Source organism: Triticum dicoccoides, chromosome 1B, assembly GCF_002162155.2.
Source record: "Triticum dicoccoides isolate Atlit2015 ecotype Zavitan chromosome 1B, WEW_v2.0, whole genome shotgun sequence".
Classification (NCBI taxonomy): Eukaryota; Viridiplantae; Streptophyta; class Magnoliopsida; order Poales; family Poaceae; genus Triticum; species Triticum dicoccoides.
Window position 1 is genome coordinate 528,630,801 of NC_041381.1, and position 14,215 is coordinate 528,645,015.

The following is a 14,215-nucleotide window of genomic DNA, read 5'->3' on the forward strand; positions in this document are numbered from 1 at the left end:
AGGTCTAGGTCATGAGCGAGGGGGGAGCACGGATCCGACCGCAGCCGTGGGAGAGAAGGGAAGGTGAGGGGTTGATGGCGGCCGGGGTTGGGGGAGAGGAAGGAGGATGGTGGCGGCGGCGGCTGGGTGGTTGGGGATCGAGAGATTGAGAAGGAGCGAGAGGGTTGGGGGGTGGCGGCTGTGGGACGAGAGGGGAGAGTGGATCGGGGGAGAGGTGGGGATCCAGAAGTTAGGGTTTGGGTGAGAGGGTAAGGGGGCGAGGGCTGCCGTTGGATCCAGAAGCATCCAACGGTGGTTGACGCATGATCCGCGTGATATACCTATGGACCAATCAGAGCGCACCAAATAATTTGAAGATCTTTTGACCATATAAATTGGTCATGATTGATTACATACAAATTTTTCATTCCATTTTTCAGTGCTCAAAATGAGTTTTTTGGTGAAAGACATACAAAATAGTTGTTTAAATGATGTCATATTTTGCACAAGTTTACATCTTAGATTCGCAAACAACATTGACAAAGGGAGTTTTCATTTTCTATGCACAGAAAATTCCATTTCCATTTTCCGAGTGCCCGAAATGAGTTTTTTTGTGAAGGACCTACCATATATTTGTTGCAAAATTGGACCAAATCATTTTTATAAAATACTAGGCCATATTTAATGCACAATTGACAAAATGGTTGGGTGTAAAAAGTTTTGATCCACCTCTCATGAAAAAGACAAATTTCCGCCGATTCAGCTAGAAGCGGGTCAAATTTGAACTGCAGCTACCTCATAGTTTGCTATTTATTTTTTACAAAAAATCATTTCTAGGTACATAAGTATCTATTTAATCAGAGAAACACCAAAAGTTTTCCAAGATTCAACCACTAGCTAGGAACGGTCAAGCCCGCCGTTTTGACCGCATTTTGGAACGGGCATAAAAAATTCAAAAAAAATCAAAAAAATTGGGAAACCTTCGCATTGTGTCATCATATGTGGCCAAGTTCCTAGGAAAAATAACAAACTTGTAATACGGCAATTATTTTAAAAAAGTGTTCTCAGAAACGAGCTATCACATGTGGAGATCAATGGCTTTCAAGCCAAAATGATCAATCTTATGGCCACATTCATGGCATAGTTTGTTCAAATGATCTCATATTGTGCACAAGGGTGCATATTGGAATGGCAAACAATGTTGCCTAAGGAAGTTTTCATTTTTGTTGGACGAAAAAACCATTTTCCATTTTTCGAGTGCCCGAAAGGAGGTTTTTTTGTGAAGGAACTACCAAATAATTGTTGCAAAATTGGACCGAATCATTTTTATAAAATACTAGGCCATATTTAATGCACAATTGACAAAATGGTTTGGTGTAAAATTTTTTGATCCACCTCTCGTGAAAAAGACCAATTTCCGCCGATTCAGCTGGAAGCGGGTCAAATTTGAACTGCAGCTGCCTCATAGTTTGCTATTTATTTTTAAAAAAAATCATTTCTAGGTACATAAGTATCTATTTAATCAGAGAAACACCAAAAGTTTTCCAAGATTCAACCACTAGCTAGGAACGGTCAAGCCCGCCGTTTTGACCGCATTTTGAAACGGGCATAAAAAATTCAAAAAAAATCAAAAAATTGGCAAACCTTCGCATTGTGTCATTATATGTGACTAAGTTTCCAGGAAAAATAATAAACTTGTAATACGGTAATTATTTTAAAAAAGTGTTCTCAGAAATGAGCTATCAAGTGTGAAGATTCATGGCTTTCAAGCCAAAGGATCAATCTTATGGCCACATTCATGGCATAGTTTGTTCAAATGATCTCATATTGTGCACAAGGGTGCATATTGGAATGGCAAACAATGTTGCCTAAGGAAGTTTTCATTTTCGTTGGACGAAAAAACCATTTTCCATTTTTCGAGTGCTCGAAAGGATGTTTTTTTGTGAAGGAACTACCAAATAATTGTTGCAAAATTGGACCGAATCATTTTTATGAAATACTAGGCCATATTTAATGCACAACTGACAAAATGGTCTGGTGTAAATTTTTTTGATCCACCTCTCATGAAAAAGACAAATTTCCGCCGATTCAGTTGGAAGCGGGTCAAATTTGAACTGCAGCTGCCTCATAGTTTGCTATTTATTTTTTTTAAAAAAATCATTTCTAGGTACATAAGTATCTATTTAATCAGAGAAACACCAAAAGTTTTCCAAGATTCAACCACTAGATAGGAACGGTCAAGCCCGCCGTTTTGACCGCATTTTGAAATGGGCATAAAAATTCAAAAAAATCAAAAAATTGGAAAACCTTCGCATTGTGTTATTATATGTGACTAAGTTTCCAGGAAAAATAATAAACTTGTAATACGGTAATTATTTTAAAAAAGTGTTCTCAGAAATGAGCTATCAAGTGTGAAGATTCATGGCTTTCAAGCCAAATGATCAATCTTATGGCCACATTCATGGCATAGTTTGTTCAAATGATCTCATATTGTGCACAAGGGTGCATATTGGAATAGCAAACAATGTTGCCTAAGGAAGTTTTCATTTTCGTTGGACGAAAAAACCATTTTCCATTTTTCGAGTGCCCGAAAGGAGGTTTTTTTGTGAAGGAACTACCAAAAAATTGTTGCAAAATTGGACCAAATCATTTTTATAAAATACTAGGCCATATTTAATGCACAATTGACAAAATGGTCTGGTGTAAAAATTTTTGATCCACCTCTCGTGAAAAAGACAAATTTCTGCCGATTCAGCTGGAAGCGGGTCAAATTTGAACTGCAGCTGCCTCATAGTTTGCTATTTATTTTTTCAAAAAATCATTTCTAGTTACATAAGGACCTATTTAATCATAAATACATGGTTTGGTGGCGATACGTCGAGGTTTGGGCGGTGGACGAGGGCCCCAACTCTAGAGCGCGTAAACTCGCATGCCCGCCGCATGGTCACTGCGTGACCGTGGCGTTCCCATGTGTTCTGGGCGGCCTAGGCATGTCTAGTGGGTTGGGCACTCCCCAGATTGGTGCTAGGAAGAAAATTATAACGTAAGATTCTCACGAGGAGACCAATCGATGCCCAAACATGAATTAGCAGCCAAGTGTTTGATTAGCGGTACGGGAAATGTACATGGCTAATGGGCGTGAGTTTTGGCTGAGGATGATCAGTTACTAAGAAGACCGTTTTCACAAATTTTCAGCTCAAAAGGAGGAGCCTAGGTGGTACTTGCTTTGCAAACCACCACACTGGACATAAATACGAATGTTGAAGCTCGGCTCAAAATAATGAATGGATTGAGCTGGCATTTGGTGGAGGATGGTTATTTGGGCATAGGAAAGCACTGTAGAAAATGGATACTATTTGGACATGCCAAAGTGGTACTTCCTTCACAAACTGTTACTCTGAACAGAATAGGAAAATGAATATTTCTGAATTATTTTTGAACTAGGCAAGGAAGGTTTTTACATATTTGACGAAGATATGACCCAAAGAATTTATGAGATTTTTTTGGGAATTTTGGGAATGACAGAAATATAGGTTGCTTCACAACCTAGGGCAAAAACTGCCACATGGACATGACACATAGGCAAAACTGATGAGGTGGCGCCTAGTCATAGCAACCCACCACAATTTACAAGGCTATGACCATCTATATTGGTCGTTAACAACTAGAAATAAGGCAGCGGACTAGCGCTGTTAGCTTTATGACCATTTCATGTAAGGAAATTATGACCTTTCTGACCAAAATGGTCGCAATGGTTTAGGGTTTGGAGCCCCTCGAACAGCTTTTGACCAATTGGTCTCAAATGGTCATAAATCTATGACCAATTCTTCCAGGGTCACTGACGGAAGGTCATAAGTTGACATATTTCTTGTAGTGTATGACAGGTCTGCTATGCGTGACCTGAAGATGAAAGCGTTGAGCATCTCGAAGTTGATCAACAATCTTCAATTGTCAAAGATTAGCCGTTCGGCCAATAAGCTGGCACACTTAATTGCTAAGTATAGCTTTGACAATAGATTAGATGGTATTCTTGTAAATAACGTACCGCCCTGTGTGGTGAATATTGTATCGAACGAGTGTACTGGTGTGGCTGGTTAATTAATATAAGGTGCTGTTTAAAAAAAGTATATATTTGGTCAAACACTTTGCAAACGGTTGACGGGAGTAAAAATGACCAGAGGGAGTATCATGCATGCGGAGTAGGAAAAAATTGCTCAATTTTAGCCGGTCAAAGTCTCAAAGGGCGCGACCGCGCGAGGGAGGCGAAGGTCGTGGGAGGCGTGTCGGTTGACGGAATTAAGTGAAGTTACATCCATGCGCCGGCATGGCGTGCGAACAGGCAGAAGCTATACCATCAGGCCTACGATATGGGTCTAGTAGACATGACATCTAGTGGGTCCCGCATAGTTCTCGAGAACTCTTTGGGGGCTTGTAGCCGTTTATCCATCGGGCAAGCCAGCAACCCCACGCCGTTCGCACACCCTACTCATCCCCGTCTTCTACCTCACAACAGTTCGCTCCCAGTCGTCCCGTCCTTTCACATTAGTTCGCTCCCAGTTTTTGCGGGGTACAACAGTTCAACTTCTCCTAACCCTCCTACAAAATCTATGGCCTCCCAAATCTCCATGGTCGTCGCTGAGTACCAGGTTAGAGCCATCACCGGCGATCAGTTCATCATCATCTACACACATGGATCCGCGACGGGGAAAGCATGGCTTGCTCGCTTCCTACGCATGTTCAACAGTTCAACGAATGAGTGGGTCGCTGGGCTAGATGTTGAGTACACCACAGTCCTGGGACGAGAGAAGGATCTAAAGGACGAAGAGAGGAAGAAGCCCGCCGTGATCCAGGTTTGCGTACATAACGTTTGCTTGGTCTACCACATATGCCATGCCGAGGTTGAGTGCCAGGATTTTAAGAACTTCCTCAAGGACAAAAGAGTGAAATTCGTTACTGTAGGCTTTAAGAACGACAAAGAAGTCCTGCGTCGGATAGGTCTCGTTGTAGGCCAGCCCTTCGATCTCCAGAAGGCAAGCCTGGTGTCCTCCTCTCAACCTTCAATGCTAACCCTCGCAGCAGCCATGATTGATCCTTCGTACGCTAAACTGAAGAAACCTCATCACGAGTTTCATCATGCATGGGAGTCAAAGACGTTAGATGAAGATCACATCATGTACGCAGCAATGGATGCCTACCTTTGTTTAAATATCTACATGGGTTGGATGAAGAAGCAGAGCCCAGTGTCCGGTTCAAGCAAAGAAGCGTCGGCGAAGAGGAAGAGGAAGAGGGACGAGGACGAAGTCGAGGACGTGGACTCGGACTCCGAGTAGGTGGCAGTGCTGTCGCTCATGCTGGTTCTACTGCAGTGCCAAGCTGACTAGTTGCTTAGTTTATTTCCAAGTGTGTGCTGTGCTGAGGCCCCAACAGAACTATGTTTATGTAGAGTAGTACTAGTACTATGTCTTACTACTGTTCTTCTTGCAGTTGGTACTACTGCTCGTACCTTCGTGTTCCCACTGTACTTAATACGTTCGTACTAGTAGTATAATTTGGGTCAGTCGATTTGTGAAAGAAGTTCGACGGAGCGAAGGAAGAAGACGACAGAAGAGGTGGAAGAAGCCCTTCTAGCCATCCATGTTGCATCAAACGGCTCACATGAGTTGACTGACCCAAATTGCTCCTTCAGATTGCAGGACCCACGTGACATTCAAGGTCTCAAAGGTAGATTCTGCGTTCGCACCCGGTTTGCAGGCTCGACGCACGTGCGACCGGCTTCCGCCGCGACAGCTACCATGCGCGCCTCCTCCGCGCGGGCGGAGACGGCAATGACACGCTAGTTCCTTCTCGCCGGCGTGCTGGAGCACGCACTCATCCTCCTCTTCGTATGCTGCATGCATAGACGCGGCTCCACCAGCTGCTCGCGTGCTTGGCAGCGCGGCGACATGGTGAGGAGGGACTGCAGACGACGTGAGCGGGCGAGCCTTCGTCTTCATGGCACAGACATGGCGGTGACACGGCGGTGATGGGTGAGAAATTGTTGGCCGGAGCAGGCGGGTGCCGGCATGCACAACGGCGGCGGCGACATATTGATGAGTGCGCGTATGGGAGCTTACTTTAGTTTTATATGAGGTTGGTCAAACTTAAAAGAAAACCATACTAGTACACGTAAACATTAGACTTAGGTAGCGCTTTTTTTTTGAAGTTAGTACCACATCTACGATACGGAATCCTATGCAAGCGCGTGAACCGCGGCCGTGCGGTCGATCGAACGGTGCGTCACCGTGCCGCGCTCGAAGGACATCCACCGAACCTTTTTGTGTGTGTGAAAACAATCCTCGAATATTACTCAACTTTTTTTTCCTGGGAAAGTTCTTGACGCTGCAATATTTCCATATATTTGAATTTAGCTCCACTTTGTGTTTATTTGGATTTGGACGTTTTAGGTGCGCCCTATTTTTTTTAATACTTATTTTGTGTGTGTGACTGAGAGAGAACGTGTGTATGTGTCCATACGTGTGTTGTGGCGGAAGGGCAATGTGGAGAAGGTGTGCGTGTGATACAGACATAGAGAGGTGTGAATGTGCAAACGATCATGCATGAGTGAGACATAGACAGATGCCGATACGTTGTGTATACATGAGAGAACGGTCTTCTAGTTTACTTGTGTGTGTGTGTGTGTGTGTGAGAGAGAGAGAGAGAGAGAGAGAGAGGGAGGGAGAGAGGAGCATCCGTAACACAACAACTATCTCTCTCGATTGGTCCGTCCCTCGCACGATCACATGCAACATATGCATCAACGCGCACATTTTGACACCCTCACTAGGCCCCTGCCCACCTCAAGGCCCGCGCAATCTCTTCGTGAATACCCATTTCTCTCCTTAGGTTTGTTTTCGCTCAATATCTGACACACACACACGCGCGCATGCACGCACACACACACACATGCAGCACAACACACACACACACTCCCCCAAGCACACAATTCATCCCCATCCAAGGTTATACGGCGACCACTCTCGCTTGTGCTTCTTTGCACCCCAACATGCACAACACCTCAATCTTCAAAGAGGGAATCAAGCAGATTGAAGACGGTGACCACACCGTGCTAGAGAATGCGGGGTCATTTGGAAGTAGGGTGATGTGACGACGGCTGACTGACTCCTCCCCCCCACCCTCTCTCTCTCTCTCTTGCACAAAATTACAAATCCCTCTCTCCCCCGCACAAAATTGTCAATCCCTCAACCCATGAGATCCTTCCCCTCTCGTCCATGTTTTTCCAGCTCTCTCATCAAACATGTTTTCTCTTCTCCTTCCACGTATACAGAATCACGTATATTACATGTCTCCATCTTTCTCACAGACCTAACTTCTTCCTCTCTCTTTCTCTCTCTCTGTCTCTGTGTGTGTCTCATTAGGTTTGTCTCCTACTCTCTCGTCCACATACATACAATCTTTCCCGCCCTATCTGCTCCATCTTCAAAAGCTCTCTCTGCACATTTCATTCACACAATGGGATATGTCAAAATGTTGCTTCTATAATGGCTGATGTAGAGTTTTGGTTGTTTTTGTTGCATCCTACAAAGTAATAACTATGAAATGCATTTAGATTCTCATTTGACTGGGATTATGTGAGTTTGAGCATGTTGTGAAGTACTATAGACCTTGTATACATCTTGGGATTCGACAATGATTGTAACTATTGAATTGTATAGACCATTACATTCGAAGTCAATAGCCTAATATATTTATTTCATAATTTCAACAAATGATTATTTCACTACAAACTAAGAAAAAAAATGTGTACTCCCTCCGTTTTTATTTAAGTCCGCGTATTAGCATTGGTCAAAGTCAAGTTTTGTAAACTCTCAGAAAGCTTATAACAAAAAATATTAACATATACAATAACAAATAAATACCATTAGATTCATTACTGAATGTATTTCCACATCATACATATTTGTTATCATAAATGTTTATATTTTTATATAAACTTGGTCAAACTTTAGGAAGTTTGACTTCGGTCAAACCTAATATGCAGAGTTTACTACTACTACTCGCTAGTTGCTTAGCCGAATCACTCAACACGCCACACGGGGAGTCCAGTGTCACAAAATTTTGAGGCCAGCGGGAAAATCTCCCGCGACCCTGATTAGCGCAGTGGGAAGTTACCATCATAGCCTTCGGAACAGGCCTACGTACGACGCTTAGTAGGGGGCTGTTTTCGTAACTTCAGGTTCACCCTACCCAGCCAGCCCCACCCCGGCACCCAGAGTAGTACACCTGAATACTCCCCATTTTCTATCCCCGCCGCAAAATAGACTTCTCCACGGCACCACAGCCTTCGTGCTCCTCCCCTTTACATCGGCGCAATTGTCCACCGCAGCGCATCTGCCTCATCGACGACCTCGTACGCCGCACTGGAGCCGGTCCACCCACGTCTTCGTAGACGGAGCCTCTTCCCCGGCATCGTCTTCCACGGTCTCGGATCTGCTTCCCGGAAGCCGATGCCAAGCGCAGAAGTACCACCGTCGTGGACAATGAACTGACTCCCATTACCGACCATGACTCACAGAGGCCGCCGCGACCATCGTTCTCCTCCTCGATTGGTAATGTGTGTATTGAATCACTTAGCAGTACATGTGCAGTTCCAATTTTGTTCATACCTACCCTTCAATTTTCCTGGGTGCTATTGTTCCCATAAAAGTAATTGGTTATAGCCTTCATTGTCCAACAGAATATCATCTTGTAATTGTGCATCGCTCCTATATCGCGCTGTGCTTGGGTAGGTTTTTCATCTGCAACTAGCAGTGTGGCAAATGATGGAAATGTTTTTAGAACTAGCAAGATGCCCATGTGTTGCACGCATCAAGATCCATTTGTATGAGTAGTTTATCTTGTGGGAGAAAAGGATGAACAAGGGAAGGCCTTATTTGCAAATTTGGAGAGGGGTATGGGTATCTTTTTGCAAAATTCCCATTTGTTTCCTTCCTATCTGTCAGATATAAATCAGACGGCCTATATTGCAAGAAAAAAAGTATAGAGAAAAAAAGTAGACAGTAAAGGAAGTAGAGATAAATATTAAATATTAAATATTAAATAAATATAACCGTAGAGAAGAGAGTAGAGATAGCAGAGACGTCGGGAAAGGATCGCGCGCGCGCGGGAAAAAGCGGTCGGGCGTGCGCTAGTTTTGGCGCGCGGCGTCCGGCGCGCTTTATAAAATCCAACGCCTCCCACTGCTCTGTGCCTCGCCACCGCTCTCTCCCCGCTCTTTTTCGCCTCACCGCCACCGCGCCACCATGCCGCCGCGTCACTGGGAAACTTTGGGATACCGCGGCGTCCGCGCGCGCCCCTCCGGTGGCTTCTCCGCCGAGATCCGGTTCCGCGGGATGCGCCTCGGCCTCGGCAATTTCGACACCGCCACCGAGGCCGCCCGCGCGTACGACGCGGCGGCGTGGCACCTCTGGTGGCCTCATAGAACATTGAACTTCCCCAACGTGCCGACGCAGGAGCGGGCGCAGGAGCTCGCGCCTCTGCCACGGCTTAGCGCCGACGAGGATCGTCGCGACAACCAGAGGCGGGAGCACCGTCTTAGCATCGCCGAGATGGACGAGGAAGCCATTGCACTATGGCGCCAACACTTCCTGTAGGACATCATCAACGAGCGCGAGTTCTACGCGCAAATTAGGGCGAAGAGGGATAAGAGGAGGGCGGAGCGAGCCGCCTATCGCGAGGACAAGCGTATGCGAAAAGCGGACCCTCAATTCAACATGAGGCTAGGAGCAGCGTCGCCCTGGAATTCCGATGACGATCGGTATCTTCATGCCTACAGTCAGACGTCGGAGGAGGACATCACCGAGGATCAGCCGGACAATGAGGAGTAGCTGAATTATCTTTTTTGTATCTATCTATGCTGAGAACTATCCTCTACTCTCTAGTATGTACTTCTCGATCTTAGCACTATAAACGCTTTTTTAAAGCGCTGCGCATTGCGATTCTGTTGGAGATTCTCTAACATGGCAGACGAGTGCTTTAATGTTGCCCACAAGATGCGCGAGTATTATTAGTAGAATTTTTCTTGCCATGTTGAGATTTTGAAACCACGAGTGTGAACATGCAGAGGAGCAATGAAGACCAAACACGGGATATTCGGGACATCTTCAAGGAGCGCGGCAAGTTAAAGAGGAGCTGCACCGAACTTGTAAAACGAGCTTTGGTAAGTAACACCCTTTCAATTACTTCCGTTTAGCCTCGCGTTCTTCGATGTGTATATGTTGTAGTTTCTGTTTCTCTTAAGCGTGGTGTTCTTTGATGTGTAATAAGAAGAGTCTTAATCGTCCGAATGCTTTCGTTTTTAACTTGATGTAGGAAGTGGGTATTCTCACCGTGTAGTCTGTTTTTATATTTCTTTTCCTTTTAAAATCACTTCTCCGAGTTCTGTTTATCTGGCTTCTACTAAATGGATCTAAGTTTCTCTGAGTATTGATCTAAAAAAGAAGTAACTTCATGTCAGGATGCAGTTCCTGCGAGGAGGGAAGTATGGTCAACCTCGAGATCATGTTTCCAAAATGAGGCTGGATTACACACAAGGTGCCAGTTCCCTAATGATGCTCGATCAGACACAAGGTGCAAATTCCCAGATGATGCTGGATTACACACAAGCAGGTGGAGTCGTCAGCTTTTCGTGTCCTCGTGGCATTAGTAAAGGCTGAAAGAAAGCGTGCAGCAGCCCTTGAGAATGTAGCTGAGTTCCTGAAGAAGCGAAAAGAGCAATTAGATGCTCTCTTCACCCAAGCCAAAGAAGATATGGAAGAAGCCAGGAATAAGCTAGCAGAGGTAGAGCAGGCTAGGCGTCTCCTGCTATCTAAAACTGTTGTCAATACAAAATTTCCTTCATAATAGCTAGGTTCAAATGTTTATCCAGTCAGCATGCCTATTGTGATGTCTGTGCATCTACTGATGTGGCACAAAATGTTTTTTTGGGTCATGTAATAACAACAATTACTTTCCAAACAATAACAGACGAAGCATTGGACATGGTATAGTTCACGCGCAAGCCCGACATTCCAAGTCCAACTTCCACATGAAACTCATGTTCACAGATATCTGCACATTCATACATAATGTCCACAACCATGATTCACTTCAAAGCCAACAAAAATGTGAGGAGAGTTATAAATAAAGAAAAACCTCTACTAGTTCCTGCTACCAGTGCAAGCACAACAAGTCAAGGCCATGCATAAATTAATTATATTTTAGTCATTTTTTGTGTTCTAAAATGCCTGTCGGCTCGCGGAAGGACGTGTTGCCGGCACACGCGCGGATTCAATGAAGGTAGGCGGGGCAGTCTTAAGCTGGTTGCACACGGCGAGGAGGCGTGCTCAGGCGGGCCTGCAGCAAGTGCAGCCCTCTTGGCCGGCGCGTCGGTTCAATGCCTGCGCTATGAGAGGTCGCATCCGTGTCAGAGCAATCACTCCCTCCAGTCCTTTTTTGTTTGGGTATAACAAAATCTCATTTTCCATTCACATTTTACAAGTAAAATTCGTGGACAAACTTTGACCCAAAGTATGATGGGGACTACTAAACCAAAATGGAGGTAGTAGTTTTTTTAAATCAAAGAAGGGTTTCCCCTTCCGATTACTGAAAACCAGCATCTAAATCTACACCATGGTATTTGTCCTAGAACTACCAGGTTCAACATCTCGTAACATAAACCCATACAACCATACACCAAGGAGGTACGTAGTACTATGAATTCCATTTTTGCTCCATACCAATCGTTCTAAAAACTATTTACTACTTATAACATGCCATTTAAAATCGGAACCCTTAACCCCGCTAAAAAACGATATTTTAAACGTGGCTACTCGGTCTGTGGCAACTGGCGAGCCACTGCGCTCCAAGTCCTTCACCTGTGGTCCCGACCATCAACTCCTACAAAGGTGCTCCACCACGTACCCGGTACCCGAGAATGCAGCAATCATGCACCTAGCGTTTTAGGGTTTATTTGTTAACGTCGCCTTTACGTAACACTCATGTACATGTACCCCACCGTTTGTCTGGTGTCCAAAAAATTATAATAACTACTAGCAATGTGCCAATGCGTTGCCACACGATCAAAGTAGATTAATACATATTCACCGATTTGATAGAAAACAAAGTCTAGTTTTGAAATACGTATATCACTAAAAATATGTTATGTTTCACTCAAAATATATTCCTTTGGAGGTTTTGATGAGATAAGGGAGGCATGCTGTTGGTTTGAAGATTCGAGAAGTGGTATATGTCTAATTTCTACTCTTACTAGCAAGATGCCCATGCATTGCACGGAACATCAAAATCTCATGGGAGAAAAGGATGAACGAGGGAAGGCCTTATCTGCAAATGAGGTGAAGAGTGTGGGTAAAATGCCATATTTTCCTTCCTATCTGTCAGATATAAATCGGACGACCTACATTGCAGGGTGGCAGGCCCACCATCATCACCAACTCTATTTTTTATCCCTACTCTTATAAAAAGCATTGTCGGTGATGATCGTGTGCTGGCCATCCTGCAATATAGGCCGTCCGATCTATATTTGACGGATAGGAAGGAAACTATGGCAATTTTGCAAAAAGATACCCACACCCCTCTCCATATTTGCAAATAAGGTCTTCCCTCGTTCATCCTTTTCCCCTACAAGATAAACTACTCATACAAATGCATCTTGATGTTCCGTGCAATGCATGGCATCTTGCTAGTTGTTGCAAAAAGCCCATGTGTGTGTGAGAGAGAGGAAGAGTGGAGGAGGATGGAGTGCATGTGTGACAAAGACACAAGTAGTGTGTGTGCGATAGGTGTCAGCTTAAAATGAGGTGATACTGTGTGTGTGCACGATTGAGAGGGCGAGTCTCAAGAAGGGAAGAAAAAGCTACATAGATGCAAGGAGCGAGAGAGAGAGACATGTATGCGATGGTGGAAGCATGAGTGTGCGGGTGTATAAATCTATCTAGAGGCTAGCTAGTCGATAAATGCTTGTGAGAGAAATACGAGTCGGGGTGCGAAAGCGAGAGTTTTGTGTGTGAGAGACAGATACGGTAGTCGGGAAGGGGGGTGGAAGCAGGAGTTTTGCGTGTCTGTGAGAGAGAGAGAGAGAGAGAGAGAGAGAGAGGAGATGGTAGTCGGGGTTGTCTGATCGGTGTCAGTCTGGGATGGAGACGAAAAGAAGACCGCAACAAATGTTGTGTCTACAGGAGAGAGAGAGTAATTTTAGTGGTATGAGTCATATGTAGAGACATATAGGGTGTGTCAGGGAATCCCATATAGAGAAAGACAAAGTGAAAGACGAGTGGAGACTGTGTGTGTGGCGGTGAAAAAGAAAGCTTAGGTACCGAGTGATACCAGAGAACAGTAGAGACGTGAGAGATAATGAAAACCGTGTAATGTATAATGATAGGGGGAGTGTGACACTTCTCAAGGGAGACGTCGAGAGACCATGTTTGCGAGGATAGGAGAAACATGAAGTGAGCGTGCGGGTGAGCTGGAGAAAAGAGAGTGATGGCTACCTGAAGGAGCATGCATGCGAGAGAGATGGGCGTGAAAGGAGTGAACAAAAAAGGGATTCAAATATTTGAATTCGAGATGATGATACATGTAATCCATACTCGAACCAAAATTGATCTATCAAACATGCGTACTCATATGAATTCACGCACATCTATGTTATTTAATATGTAGATATTACTGATTCATACATTTTAGTAGAACATAATTTGGTTAAAATGTTTCGAATTCAACCTTAAGATTTCGAGATCATTGTATTTGTAAATCATATTATACATATAAAGGAGCAGAGTTCTTTGTTGTGCTTTTGAAAGTATATATGTAAAAAAATGATGTATATAGAATGTAATTCCAATTCAAAATGGATCCCGCCCGAAAAAAATAGTAGAATACAAACGGGATTCGAATTGAGTTGGCACGGTAAACGTGCACTGTGCAAAATTTGAACGAAGCGGGGAAAGTCGCAGTAACCGCCCGAAAGCAAAATCTGCGAGATGGAAATCACTACTGCCTATCCCTACCGCGCAAAGCCTATCTGCTGGACTTCTATAGGTTTCGATAGGCGTAGGTTTTTAATTTCACCAAAATGTGACGTAACCGCCTCTCACCCGGATTCATACACGGTGGGCGCCAAAACATAGTGTGCCCTCGGCCGAAATTGACTCCCTCCCTGATTCATATTCATACACGATGG